Below are 13,989 nucleotides of genomic sequence, written 5' to 3' on the forward strand. Positions count from 1 at the left end.
AATAAATAAAATCTTTAAAAAAAAGAGAATGTTTAAAAATTATTCAAAAAAAGATACAAACTTATAACGAATACTAAAAAAGTCATAGGATCTAATGCACAGTATAACGAATGTAGACAATAATGTTGTAGTATGAGGATGTAATATGATAAATGTCACTATATGAGCAATCATATTATAAAATATAAATGTATCAAAGTAACAAGCTGTACATCTTAAAATTATACAATGTTACACATCAAATTTATTTAATTTTAAAAACTTGCTTCCATCAATTAAATAGTGGTTTAGTATCATGAATTCTTGGTGCAATGGGAGGTCATTGAAGTGTATGAGCCGATGGGGGTCGGGGGGGTTGGAAAAAAGAAAAAAAAGCAGTGTAAGAGCTGAGATCAGAACTAATCCAATCTGCATTTTCAAAATACAATTTGCATTTTTTTTTTACCAGATAGCAAATAAAATGCTGGAGTCCAGAGCAGGGAAACCAGTTAGGAAGCCACTGCAGGGATCGAGGCATAGGAAGGTCATAAGCTGAACTTAGGCGATGACAGCAGATTCAAGAGATGTTTTGGATGTAGAATTAACAAGACTTGCTGATGGATTCGATTAGGTAAGGAAAGGACTCCTGGGTTTCTGGCTAGAACCTCGGGAAAGAACCTTTTGCTATAATGGAAGGATTAGCAAAGACAGAATCTTTGGACAGACCTGCTAGTGTTCTAGCAAGCACGCAGCAAAAGAAGGAAACACAAGTGGAACCACCAGGTGCAAACTGCAAGAACAGTCATCACGTGTGCATTTACCGCTAGAAGACACACTGCTTCCAGAGACTATGCTCTGTAGTCCAGACTCTCATCAACCATACCTGAGGGTTCCCACTGCCCACATCCTTGCCAATGCTTGCTATTATCCACCTTTTAATTTTTGCCAGTTGGATGAATATAATGCGGCAACTTGTTTAAATTTGCGGTTCTCTGATTACTGATAAGTTTCAGCGTCTGTTCATACGTATTTTTGTTAGGTTTTCTAGTATACCCTTGTGAAAATAGCCTACTCATATCTTTTGACCATTTCTCTGTTGGGTTTCTTATCTTCCTCACATTGATTTTCAGTAGGTCATTATATATTCTTTATATTAATTCTTTGTGGCTTTTAAATATTGAAAATATCTTTTCCTAGTCTATCGTCTGTCAGTCAAATGTATCTATGACCTTTCTACAATTTCTATGGCAAACAATAGGAACTTTGGATAAAATGACATTCTTGTTTTTTTTTGTTTTTTTTTTTGTTGTTGTTTTTTAAGTAGAATGGAGAAATGTGAAGGCCTTCAGCTTTCATAATTATAAAACCATTTCTTCATCAAACCATGGGACACAATAAGAGGAGAACCTGAAAATAAATAAATTTGAAGTTCTCATTCCCAAAGAACTAAATTGGTAATTAAGGAATGCTTTGGGGGATGCCTAGGTTGCTCAGCAGTTGAGCATCTGCCTTCAGCTCAGGGCTTGATCCTGGGGTCCTGGGATCAAGTCCCAAATCGGGCTCCCTGCGTGGAGCCTGCTTCTCCCTCTGCCTATGTCTCTGCATCCCTCTCTCTCTGTGTCTCTCATGAATAAAGAAAATCTTAAAAAAAAAAAAAAAAGGAATGCTTTTGGTATATTCTATTAATAAGCTGAAGCCATTTTTTATTGACCCCACCTTGTTCCACAAAGGATCTGAGGAAGCTTACAAGAAAACAAGCAATAAAATATAAATAACCAAAAAATCAGAAACAAGGAAAACACACAGCAGAGTAGAAGGTCAAGACCAGGAGGAAACTAAGAATGCAGATATGTAGGCCACAGGGTTCGATAAAGTTATTAATGTTAAGCAAAAATTTGGCTCTGAGCTTCTTGGCAACCAGAGGGAAAAGGGAAAGGGGATACAATCAGGCACAGTCAACAATATTCTTTGTTGATAAGAAAACATACAAGTTCCTCAGGGGAAGATAAGCTTTTCCTGGCCCTGAGTTCTAAAAGAATTTCTCAGGTGGGCTTCATGTTGGGGACAGTCTCTGTGGCTAAAGCAAAGTGTCTCATTTCTTGTAGCATTTTTGGAGAAGCTAATGGCCACCAAAGTATATTCTCGAACTTGGAAAGCAATTCTATCTCTCATCTGCCAGTTAAATGTGAAAAGGAGGAAATGAAGAGGAGAGAAAGAGACCAAAGAAAAGTCCATCCAAGCTTGTAGCATTTGAGACTTCGATTTAGGATAACAGTCAAACCAAAAACATCTGGAAGAAATAATGACATATTAGTTAAGATAATACTAGTTACTCAAATAAAAAGCCCTGAAAATCTCAGTGGCTTAACACTGTATTTGGGTAATTTGGGAATGCAAGTTTCTTTCTTTCTCTCTCTTTCTTTCTGTCTCTTTCTTTCTTTCTTTCTTTCTTTCTTTCTTTCTTTCTTTCTTCTTTCTCCTTTTCTTCCTTTTTTTTTTTTTTCTTTTTTTGGTAGGCTTCAAGACCAACATGGGGCTTGAATTCACAACCTTGAGATCAAGAGTTATGGTGTACAGACTGAGCCAGTCAGGCAGCCCTAGAAGTTTGTTTCTTATTCATGTAAAGCCAAAATGAGAACCAGGTTTCTTCCATCTTGAGTCCCCACCATATTCAACATATGGGAAAAGAACAAAAAGCAGCATTCATGGGAAGTTTTTATGGGCCAAGCCCAGTGGCAACAACACATCACTTCTGCTCACATTCCACTGGCTGGAACTTAGAGTACTCTCAACCACAAATTATCAGTTGTGTCTTTCCAATATTTCCTCATAAATAATTTTCTATACCAAGGTTCAGCAAATTATAGCCTACAGGCTAAGTCTATCTCATTGCCTGTTTTCACATGGTTCACAAGATAAGATAATTTTTCCATCTGCTTCATGGCTGAAAAAAAATCAAAAGAGGAATAATAGTTTGTAACATTTAAAAATTACATAAAATTCAAGTTTTGGTCTCCATAAATAAAGTTTTATTGGGTTGAATAGTTACCACAGAGACCATATAACTGGCAAAACTGAAATATTTTCTATCTGACCCTTTACTGAAAAGCTTTGCCAACCTCTGCTTTAAACTAGTAAGGATTGATAGGAGTTGAACAACAAGTACTTTTAGGCAATGACCTGAATCACAAATATTCCTTGAAGTGAATCTGTAAGCATTAACAATCAAATGAACTGATGGTAAAATTGATATCTTTGGGAAACAATGGGGAGTCTGGAAAGATCCTGGCCATTCTATATGCAGAATTGGACCAAGAAGAACCTGCAGGCAAAGCCAGGATTTTTCCTAAGAGGTATTTCTGGATCCATACCAGCTCAAAAACAAAATGAATTAGCCATTTTCACATGACAAGAAAAGAAACATTGCTTATTTGAAAATTTGTTTTCCAAACTTATCAAATAAGAAAGTATTTCTTCAATAGAATTATGAGATGTTACACGAGCATGGTTTGGTTTTTAAATAATTTAAATAAATTTTAAATAACTGATCATTTTATTACAGAAAGGATACTGTTTGTTGAGCATTGTAAATACCTTAATCCTAATGGTGAGAAGGTAGAGGATAAAGATGAGTGGCTGAGAATCATATTTCATAGAATTATCTATCAAGAAGTTTATAAGTAGTTTCCTGATGATTCCATTAGCATAGCCTTCCTTGTTTCTTGATAATCCTAGAGTCAGATCAGAAACAAAAGTGAGGGACGCCTGAGTGGCTCAGTGGTTGAGTGTCTGCCTTTGGCTCAGGGCGCGATCCGGGGGTCCTGGGATGGAGTCCCCCTGGGGTTCCCTCAAGGAGCCTGCTTCTCCCTCTGCCTATGCCTCTGCCTCTGTGTATCTGTCATAAATAAATAAAATGTTTTTTTTTAAAGTAAAAAAATAAAGAAAATAGATTCACATGGAATATATGCTGCTTGTACATACACAAGACCAGTTTAAGCATTTAAGAAAGAATAAAATATACCGGGATCCCTGGGTGGCGCAGCGGTTTGGCGCCTGCCTTTGGCCCAGGGCGCGATCCTGGAGACCCGGGATCGAATCCCACATCGGGCTCCCGGTGCATGGAGCCTGCTTCTCCCTCTGCCTGTTGTGTCTCTGCCTCTCTGTATGACTATCATAAATAAATAAAAAAAATGTTTAAAAAAAAAAAAAGAATAAAATATACCAACATATCAAAATAAGCTTTTAAAAGATCCCAGAGGGATTAATGTCAATAGGCATCGCCTACTGAGCACCATGGTGACATAAAGCTTAAGCCTCAGGACAAAGTTTGTCTTTTAGCCACTGTGACTGTAATCATCAAGAACAAACAGAACTCCCAGTCCAGGGACCGAAGCTCCCAGGATGCCCAAAACTTGGGAACGATCTGAGAGGTAACTGTACCAGGATCCAATATCAAACTCTCCTTCTATATAAGAGGAAACTGAGCACAGACTGGGTAAGAGACTTGTCTAGGCGATACAGCCAGCGAGTGGCAGCACTGGCATTAGAATCCAGCCAACCCATTTCCCATCCTGTGCTTCTTCCTGTATACTACAATCATCCTCCTAGGCACTGGCTCTCTGGAGCCATCAGTTTGCAAGCAAGGTTCAAGTAGTTTCCTTCTAAGGTAGATAAAATCATGGGGCAGCTTGGTGGCTCAGTTGGTTAAGTACCTGACTCTTGATCTCAGCTCAGGTCTTTTTTTTTTTAAATAAAGTTTTTTTTTAACTTATTTTTTATTTATTTATGATAGTCACACAGAGAGAGAGAGAGGAAGAGACACAGGCAGAGGGAGGAGCAGGCTCCATGCACCGGGAGCCCGACGTGGGATTCGATCCCGGGTCTCCAGGATCGCACCCTGGGCCAAAGGCAGGCACCAAAACGCTACACCACCCAGGGATCCCCTCAGCTCAGGTCTTGATCTCAGTGTCCTGAGTTCTTTCTGGCCCTGCCTTGGGCTCCATGCTGGGCATGGAGCCTAATTAAGGAAAATATAAAATAAAATAGGATAGGCAAATTCAAATTTGAGTCCCATACCATACTTACTGCATGAACGTCTCCCAGTGAGACCCATAAAGAAATGACCTGTCAGCTCTGTGGGGCCCCTCAAAGATCCCACAATGCCTTTTTGTAAGAGCTGAGTTTACTTTGACTCTTTGGCATAAGGCTCAGATATCTTTCACCTTTCCCTTCACACCACATTGGTGAGCCATGGTTCTTTCCTTCCCTCCTTGCCTCCTACCTCTTTACTCTCTGGCATCTGCTCTGCAAATCATTCTTCTGTGGTATGTTGGGATGGTTAATGCCAACAAGCACACAACTGCTCAACTGCTAGAAAACAGTCCTGGGCAGCCAGACCCACTACTTTTACCTGAATATTCCAAATTTCTGTGTGAAAATCCATGATGTGTTTGCAGATTTATTCCTATTAACACAATGATTTTACTAACTAAAACCATGATGAAATTTTGTCAATTTTTAAAGCTTTTTAGCTTTTTTTTTTCTTTAATTCTAAAACATCACAGCTTACTTTAAAAAAAAAAAGGCAAAAAAAAAAAAGGCAGATATCTGGATGTTTGGGAGCATATATAAGTCATCAAGAGAGTGGTTTGGTTTTTATTTTTCACAGAGGTCTCTGAAGTTAGAGTTTTGTATGAGTTACAGATACAAGGGACCATGAAGATCATACAGCCTTACCCTTCTTTTTTTTTTTTTCTTTAAGATTTTATTTATTTATTTATTTATGAGAGACACAGAGAGAAAGGCAGAGACACAGGCAGAAGGAGAAGCAGGTTCCTCAGAGGGAGCCTGATGTGGGACTCGATCTGGGGCCCCGGGATCACGCCCTGAGTCAAAGGCAGACACTCAACTGCTGAGCCACCCAAGCATCCCAGTCCTACCCTTCTTTAAAAAAGGGAGGGGGGGCTAAGAGCTCACACTCTGGAATTTGATGGCCGGGGTTCAAATCCTGACTCTATCATCTTCCATTCTATGAAGTCGATCAAGCAGACTGTCTTCTATGCAGCTTGGTATTCTCTATGAAACTGAATAATAATGAGATTTACCTCATGAGTTTCGTGAAGATTCAATAAAATAAATAAATAAACAAACAAACAAACAAATATATATATATATATATATAAATATATTTGGAAGGAACACTCAGAAAGAACCTATCTTTTAGTAAATGCTTGATAAATACTAGATGTTTTAAAATATGGATTCAGAAGTTAAGGCCAGGGAGGTTATGTGACTTACTGGGTAAAGGGAGCACTAATTCCTGATCTTACTACTTTACACCAGTGATTTGACTTTGCCATCCTCTTTCTTAGAAATGTTTGATCTAGTAAACATTTCCATCCACTACAAACATTAGCCTAGCGAGAAGCATTGCTTAAATTAAAGCAATGGCTGAGGCAAATGCAAGCACTTTTTAATTATTATTCTTCTGAGTGCTTTTATTTGTTCCCCCAAACTAATAACCTCTGTAGAGATAAACAAAGATCACCCACATGAGAACAGGAATTCTTGACAGCAAGAGAGTCTGTGGGCAGCCACACCGCCTGCAACTAGTGAGACTCCAAACAAAGGCAGGCGCAGGCGGAGGAGTGGAAAAGCTTTCTGGTGGCAAAAGGGGAAGAAGGCCCCATGAGAGGTTGTTGGGGTGGAGAAGCAAGACAGGAGCTGACTAGAAGAGGGGTGTCCTATGTCATCGTGAGGAGGAGCCTATGGGCTTTTCCCTCTCCTTCCCAGGTCTAGGGCAAGGAAGGAGAGAAGCTGTCATTCCAGTCCTGACCCTCCCTGTCTGTTTGGGGCCCACGGGCTGCAGAGGTGGTGGGTGGTTTTCCCCCATCTCTTGTCAGCAAGTACTTTTATTAAGAATAAAAAAAGAGAGACTTCTGCAGGTACAGATGCAGCTTGCATAGTGTTTTCTCATTGAAGGCACTTCTGTGATATTGCCCACGTTTTCATAACTCGTTTATGGTGAGTTCACTGCTGTTTCCATTAGTTGTTACTCTCACTGCCCTATGAAAAGTGTGATTAGTACTAACCGGAGAACAGAGGTGATCACAGAAACCAATCTTCCTACAAGCCTTTACTTTTATGAAATGACACAGATTTAGCTAGACTTAACAACTTCTAGAAATGTAAACATTTACATTTGTATCTCTTCTGTATGTAGGACTAAGTCTAAAAAGTCCAATTTGAATGTTACAAATGATCAAATGAAGCTAAACAGTTCTTCTAGAATGAATTTGAGACAGAACGTAATTCCATTATCACCAACCAGAGCTATGTGCGTTGGTTTAATAATAATTTTTTTAAATCCTAGGCCAACTCACACACTAAAGAAACTCCCAAATGTTTTAATTTGGGGATGGAAGGGAAAGAGACTATAAGCTTACCCAACTTTTGATCATTTAAAAGAGGACTTTAAAACCTTTTGTAGGCAAATGCCCAAAGATGTATGAACCAAGGTATCTGTTACAATGTCATTTATATAGAATGTATAAAGTAGACAATAATTTAAATACTCAATAAGGGGAGGACAGAGTAAATATACTATGGCATATCACCATTGTGGAGTATTATACAACCATCAACTCTGAGGTTTAGGTATATATTCACCATGTAAAAATGTTATATTAATAAGAAAAAGCAATTAAAGAGTAGTTTGTTATGGCACCATTTTGATAAAAAATTAAGTGAAAGTCATATTTCATATGCATAGGAATACATAAAAAGGGAAAGTTTGGAAGAACACACATCAAAAAAATGATAGTGTTTATTTCTGGGTAATAGAACTACAGGTTGATTAGTTGTTCTTTTTTATATTTTCTTCATGCCATACCTAACCTTCTGCAGCATACTTCATATACCAGATAAGTGAGAAATTGCTTCTTTTCCTTCTGTCTCTGGGGAAACAGAGTTACCAGCTAAAATCAGAAGCAGAAGTAAAACCAAAACACAAAGGTTCAGGATTTCAATTCCCATCATTAAAGCTCATTAATTCAATAAATATCTATTATGCAGCTAAAACTTAAGGAGCATAAGGATAAGCCATGAACGGATCCTATTCTCAGAGACCACAGTTACTAAGAGAATAAGGAATCTACTTGAATTAAAAAGGAGATAATGCCACAGAAAGGTATGTATAAAGGAAAGGTTTCTTTTTACTCAGGGAGTTAATGAAGTGTTATTAAATAATAAAAAAAAAACACTACACAAAAGAGGTTTGATATTGGAAAGTTTAATGTGTATGGTTATATGATGTGCGTTACCTCAGAAAAATGAACTCTATATAGTTCTAAGAAAAAAATTCAAGTTTCAAAATAATATGTGTGTTTAATTAACACATATACCTCATATCCCAAAATGTTAAAATAGTCATTTCTAGATAGGGAATTACAGGTGGGTTTTTTTCATAATCATTTTGCTATCTATCATGTCCTGTTTCATCACAACAAACTGAAAGGATGTATTGCAATCGACAAAAGGGGAAACCTTGCCCAGGGTGACCAAATAAAAGCTTGCATCATACCATCATTAGCACAGATTATGAAGGAACTAATGCTGACATGTGATAGATTATGACCAGGATATGGGACTTGCCATCTTTGCTGATATACGGGCTCTGACTTTTTCCCTCTGACAACTTTGAATGAGTGGTACAAAAATATCATCTCTACTCAGGTGTGACTTTCAGAAAACTAAGTAGATGCCTACATACTGAAAAAAGGACCAAAATAACCAGAACTCGTAAGTGTGTTTGTGATTATATGATCACGAATAATCAACAGGACTTCACAAAGAACAGGTTGTGTCTTGGTAATATATAGTCATCTTCTTACACAGGAAAGAAGGTAAATCACATAACTTAAATTGATGAAAACCTAGCTTGGCTTTAGGAAGGCTTTAGATCCTGTCCTATAAGACATGGGGAAAATAGAAACAGGAGCAGACAACTCCTCACCAGCTAACTACAGCCCGACTGGGAAGCAGCAGCTAAAGCACCGGAATTTAGAAGATCACAAATAGTGTGAACATCAAACTGAACAACAAAGAGATGCCAAAAAGGGTGTCCGGATGGGCAAACAACAGGTTAAGATGAAACAGTATAAATAACCAGGGACAAAATCCAGAATTAAACTTGGTAAGCAAAATGTGCCCCAAACACACCTCGATTGTGGGAGATAAAGAATTAGAAATGGTTTGGGTGGAAAGCTGCCTTACCAATAGCCATTGCGCCAGCAGTTAGGACAGTGTTCTGACATGGATAGGGAATCAGGGCTGCCACATACAAAGGCACGTGGTACACGCCCATGTGAGCATTTACCACCACCCCCTTGTTATCATTTGTTGGCAAGTCTTGCTTTCCCTTTTTCTCTTTGCTGTATTCCCAGCACCTAGCAGAGCCTGACAAGGAGAGCCTTTCAATAAATCCTTAAGGACGAGTGAGATCATCCTCCCATCTTCCTCAAGATCCCCGAATAAAGCACTAAGCTCCTTCTTGGAGCTCTATATTTAAAGAGCAATTTTCTGACCATTCAGGAGAGAACTTAGAAATGCTGGGAGGGGGATGCCTGGGCGGCTCAGCAGTTGAGCATCTGCCTTTGGCTCAGGGCGTGGTCCCCAAGTCCTGGGATCAAGTCCCCCATCGGGCTCCCTGCATGGAGCCTGCTTCTCCCTCTGCCTGTGTCTCTGCCTCTCTCTGTCTCTCACGAATAAATAAAGAAAATCTTTTAAAAAAGAAAAAACAGAAATGCTGGGAGGTCAGTAAATGAGAATAGGATTATCAGTTTACAGAACGGGATTCTTCAATTTATGGCAGAGAAAGCCAGAGTGTATGAGTTACAATGCTGAAATTCTGAAGAAATCTGACATAAAGGAGACACCTTTTTCTACTAAAAATCTCCCAAAAAGGAAGAGTGAGAAGCCCAGATTAGGTAAATAAACCACTATATATTGTAACAAAGACTAACAACAACAGCAACAATGACAAAATTGAAATACATCTTACTAAATGCTCTCACAAAAGAGCTGGCTCCTCAGCTCCAGTGATGAAGGTTTATATGTGAGACCTGATGAATTAAGGAGCTGACCTCTCAAAAGCAAGCCCCTTCCAGAGCTAGAGCCTCACAATTTCATGATAAATATGAATAATCAGACATCATCAGAAGCTTTGCATAAAAATACAAAACAATTTTATTTTTATGATATTTTATGTTGACTGCATCATAGAAGCCCATATCAGGAGAATATAAAATATATTTATATCACATGTGGATATATAGGAAGTAGATATCTGGAAAAATCCCATACTTATCTCTTCATGTATATTTGCAGATCTTTCTATGTTTTAAAAATTAGCTGCTCAAAAAAAATAAATAAATAAATAAAAAATAAAAAAATAAAAATTAGCTGCTCATTTTTTAATTCAGAATGTTCTCAATAAAACCTGATGCTGAATATAACTATTTCAGCTTCCAAATGCATGACCTTTGTACCTAATGTATCCACTATACACAGTAATATATGGTTGTGGTGAGAAATCGTGAGAAAACAACCCAATTCTTGTTAACTCATCTGATGTATTTATTGAATATTATATTATGCTATTCTTTGGCCAGTGTTTTTATTTGCAATACATAACTGTTCTAATAAGCCATTTGTCACCATGAAGAAGCTTTGGGTTTCTTTTCCTTTCCAAATAGCAATGAAAGGGTCCCCCAAACCTACTGATTTAGCACCCAATTTAAATAAGCCCAGAGACCCTCTCAGTTTTCACATTGAGTAGAACAAGGTCAGATTGGGCATCTTCCAAATGTAAAGGCCTAATTGGACTAATTCTTTCATGATAATAATGTATATTTAAGATAGCCACTAAAAATTGTCAATGCTAATTTAGTAGATCAATTCCATTAAACGCTTTGAACTTTTCACCACTTGCTAATCTCATTAAAGCTGCTGTTTTTGTTGAAAATCTGAAGCTATAACTTAATATCAAATTACAACAATTCCAGCCAGACCTAAGAAATATTTCTTTATATGTGAAATATAGCCTTCAAGGATCTTAAGTTGTGTTCAATTATAAGAGGCTCGCCATAAAATTTCCTGCAACCAAAATGCAGAGAGAGCCCATGAGTCTACTGGCAGTTGGCATTAGTGTAAGAAGCGTGCGGCAGTGTTTCTATTTCAGAAATACATGTTTCTTGTGTCTGAGGCAAAGCTTTAACACCTGGGATTATTGATTACAGACCAACCTTCCTATAACTACATGGTTCAGATTTTTATACCAAACACCATGTAATTTAGGTAATAGTTCAATTCAGATCGATCAAAATGTCAAGATTTTGCTCAACATTTTGATGAACAACTTAAGCAATAGAACTCAGGAATGTGAAAATAATAATTTGTCTGCGAATTAGCTAATGAGGAATTTGGGGAGAAGAGGCTCCACGCCACGACCACATAGCCAACCATGTGTAGCATTTGTTTGGAACTAGACTTCCAAGGCTATTTTTATTCCCTGTGATTTACCACCGGTATCCTCTGGGTGATAGTGGAGGAAACAGATGCTGGGAATCTCTCTCTGCTCAGTTCCTGAGAGGAGGATTCTGACTCACAGCCCTGCCAAGCTCCCTGCTTTGTACTCACATATGCCGAGGGGGGTGGAGTAAAACGTAAATGATGCCTGATTTCCAGTCTCCCACTGCCAGTTTCCTCAAAGTTTCCACTTACGCATTTGACTCCTTTACCAACTTCGTTTGAAGTTCCCATTCCAAAACCCTGAACGGCATGTTCCCAGGATACGTTTAATTTTTTTTTTATTCATTCAGTGGGGATTTTCCAACTGAAATAAAAAATAAATTGAAACTGGTGAGTGGGCGTTCTTTTTTGGGGGGTGGGGGGGTTCTTTCACTGTTGACAGGGAGTACAGGGGGAAGATGCAGGGGGAGAAAGAAATGGTCAAACATCCCCTGCCAAGCTCTCAGCACACTTTCTTTTTCTTTTTCTTTTTTTTTTTCAGCACACTTTCTTGTGGAGCACCATCAAACCTTGCCAAAGTTTCCTGGACCCTGTTACGTATTGTGAACCGATTCGGACTCAAATAGGCCTGCATCTATTTGGAGGTCATATTTAAATTGTTAATAAAAAAAATTCATGTTTATTAAATTTCCACAAAGCTCAGAGCCTTATTCTTTCTTAATGCATCTCAGCTATCGAGAAATATAAGGGAGGAGGGGGGAGTCTATGCAGTTTAAATCTTTTTATAATGGATTTATAACAGAAGCACATTACAGATGGAGATTTCAGTTTCACAAGGCAACAGTTTCTATTAAAACTACTCTTTTATGGAGAAATTAAATTCACTGGCCAGTCTATGTTTTTACAAAGCTTTCTAAAAAAAAAAAAAAAACCTACTTTATTTTAAACAATAGGACCTATATAGGTGACTTTTACAATTTAATTTTATGTAAACCAATGGGGTTTCCTTATCAAGCACCACTGAATTCCCTAAATGTTTACTTATTAATCCTGTTCTTTAGTGTTTAATCATAGCCTAGAATAACTGACTTAGGCTATTTTTACATTAGGGAAACTTAGCAATTCTTATTGCATTTCAGATAAAATGAGTTTAAGCTGATGAATTAGGCCTCACAACCTAACCGCAACACCTTCTGTTGGTGTGTCTATGTGACACTGAGGAACCATGTCAATTTACTAATCTAATGGAAATCTATCCATTCTGGGGAGGGGGGTGCAGTTATTAGCACACAGATCAAGCAACCTCCTAAAGACCAAACTATTGCTTTTCCTTCAGAAAAACATCTAACCACACTCAAGTTTACCCCAATATGATTCTCTGTGGGAGACCCCACTGGTAGACTGGGCACAAAATTACTATTACCAAATAAATACTTCTTCCTAGCCACAAATAAATATATAAATATATATACATAATATATATGTGTATACACACACACACACATATAGTACCAAATTAGTAACATTCTAATGGAAAATGAGGCAAATTGAGTAAGGAAAACCATGAAAAAAATTTGGTGAGAGGCCCCCACTGAGCAGAGAAACTTAAAATGCAAGAGGATTTTCCACTGGAAAATCCTCACAAACTGCTACACAACAAGCAGAAAGTCAACATAAAAAATTTTTTTAAATAAAAATTTTGACACATAAAATATCCATCCCCCCCAATAATACTTGCACATAAATTAAAGGAAAACCACACACACACACACACACACACACACACACACACACGAAAAATGTATATGATGCTGAACACCTTTCAATACCTACAACAAATAACAGATACTTAACAGTTTATACTCTTGGGCTCTATGTATGTACAAAAACATCAAAATAACCAATTGATTTGACCAGACATTTGAGCAAAGAAAGTCAGTTAAACATCTGGGTGATCTTAAACTATTTGGCCACCTAGACAAAGAGATAAACGTACCACTTACATACAAATGAAAAAAGACAGGTCAGCAATACACTTACGGTGACACAGACAGGAGGAGGGGTAAAGATTTTTTAATGAATACTTCAACTCTGGTATATGAATCACAAAACTAAAATCCCTCCAATCTATTCAAATACAGTTGCCTAATTTAAAAGTTCCAGTCTCAGCACCAAGAAGGGATAAAACATACTCTCATTTTAATGTATCCCTGATGCTGTCAAATAAGTGTAATATTGAAGATCAATTCCATAGCATCTCAAGGGTTAAGTCCTGTGTTGTGAATAATTTCAAAAAAGTATTCTAGTAAGGATCAGGCTTAGGCTAGTTCAGCAAGAGGAACGGTTCCATAATGAGGCTTGGCCTGGCCCAGTCCCAGTAGAATTAATTTTGTGCCGTAGAACACCTAGATAAATTAGTTTTGCTTTAAATATTGAGTCCTAAAAGAGTTAAAAGAGGGAGAATATCAATCAATAATTTTT

The 13,989-nt window shown here is 37.8% G+C and overlaps 1 long non-coding RNA gene across 1 annotated transcript in view; it reads right to left on the bottom strand.

Moving 5' to 3' along the window:
- Positions 1–275: 275 nt before the first annotated feature.
- Positions 276–13,989, bottom strand: part of LOC112668159 (uncharacterized) — a 32,616-nt gene continuing 18,902 nt past the window's right edge. The window contains exons 2-4 of the long non-coding RNA XR_003141527.3: positions 11,761–11,872; positions 3,574–3,710; positions 276–2,923 (exon numbers count right to left, since the gene is read on the bottom strand). This is a non-coding gene — a long non-coding RNA (uncharacterized LOC112668159). The remainder of the gene's footprint in view (positions 2,924–3,573; positions 3,711–11,760; positions 11,873–13,989) is intronic.

The sequence above is a fragment of the Canis lupus genome, chromosome 36 (genome assembly GCF_003254725.2).
Source record: "Canis lupus dingo isolate Sandy chromosome 36, ASM325472v2, whole genome shotgun sequence".
NCBI lineage: Eukaryota > Metazoa > Chordata > Mammalia > Carnivora > Canidae > Canis > Canis lupus.